Source organism: Ananas comosus, linkage group 15, assembly GCF_001540865.1.
Source record: "Ananas comosus cultivar F153 linkage group 15, ASM154086v1, whole genome shotgun sequence".
NCBI classification, from domain to species: domain Eukaryota; kingdom Viridiplantae; phylum Streptophyta; class Magnoliopsida; order Poales; family Bromeliaceae; genus Ananas; species Ananas comosus.
In genome coordinates, this window is record NC_033635.1 from 5,589,628 (window position 1) to 5,590,070 (window position 443).

Genomic DNA, 443 nt, shown 5'->3' on the forward strand with positions numbered 1-443 from the left:
TAATCACGATGATCTGACGTTTTAGCAATATAGATTCAAAATCTATAAATATTATAAAAGATTTAAAAAATCCCGAATATTCAATAAATACCATCAAAGATACTTATATGTATTCGTTATAAGGAGCCTTATAATCAAGCATTAAGAGCGTCGAGGGGGAGAGGGGGAGAGGAATTTGTTAGAATTTATTTATATATCTTTACTGTGATTAAGATAAAATTAGCATCGGATACTACAACGAAATTATCAAATCAAATTTTTACTATAAACCGGTCATAACACTTAACTTCAACTATTCTTATGCACTTATACATCAGATGCACCAAAAGCACATAGTTTTCTCTCTCTTGCACGGCCAACTACCCAAGGAGTTAAAGTCGTTATTAGGCCTAGGTTTTGAAATTTTGGGTCCAAAAGTGATTATCGGCTCAATGGAGGATTTA